The following is a 778-nucleotide window of genomic DNA, read 5'->3' as shown; positions in this document are numbered from 1 at the left end:
AAGCTCCCGTATCGGTTCTGTTTTCAGTACTGGAGAATAAAAGATGCGTTAGATGTTTTTGTTAGTACGTGAACGTTATCTTACACATTTTATCTCCCCAACAGATTAATTTGAAATAAGTTTATGATGCATGTTCGCTATTCCCAATTCAGAAGAGCGCACACACAGCCTGTGTCTGTGAATGCTTCTCAGAGCGCACACACAGCCTGTGTCTGTGAATGCTTCTCATACTCGCTCCTCTCTGCCCCACGACGCGCGAATCCCGCGTCACGGACGAGCCGTTCATGCTTGCCGCAATCACGCAGCCTGTCTCGTAATGCTCGTTTATACTCGCACCCGGCTCCGCAAGTCTCCGCGAACGTATCTGGCAGTATGGATGAGGCTTGACACACGCGCGCAACCTGTGTCGACTCGCGCCCTAGCTCCGCGTTTAAAACGAATGTAAATTCAGTCTAACTGCTTGCTAATTTCACTTGGATGAAACATTCAGCACATTTTCCACTTGCTCTTAAAATTGTGGTGAAAGAAATCTCAAGTGCATCATTATATTGGATCCGTGCATTCTGTCTTAAAGGGACAGCAGCCTATAAATACCAGCTGATCCATAAGCGCCACCTGCGGTCAGAGAGTGACATTTGCATCTCATTCTCAAAGCTAAAATCAAACTATTCTGTTTTGCGTCAAATTTCGAAATTATACAATCTAATTGCAATCTATATTTATAAATAAATATATCTATATTTATTTATCTATATTTATCTTCTTTTTTTATAAAAAA

Source organism: Sinocyclocheilus anshuiensis, unplaced genomic scaffold, assembly GCF_001515605.1.
Source record: "Sinocyclocheilus anshuiensis isolate Anshui unplaced genomic scaffold, SAMN03320099.WGS_v1.1 scaffold979, whole genome shotgun sequence".
NCBI lineage: Eukaryota > Metazoa > Chordata > Actinopteri > Cypriniformes > Cyprinidae > Sinocyclocheilus > Sinocyclocheilus anshuiensis.
The sequence above is the reverse complement of the archived record's forward strand: the minus strand, read 5'-3'. Positions refer to the sequence as shown.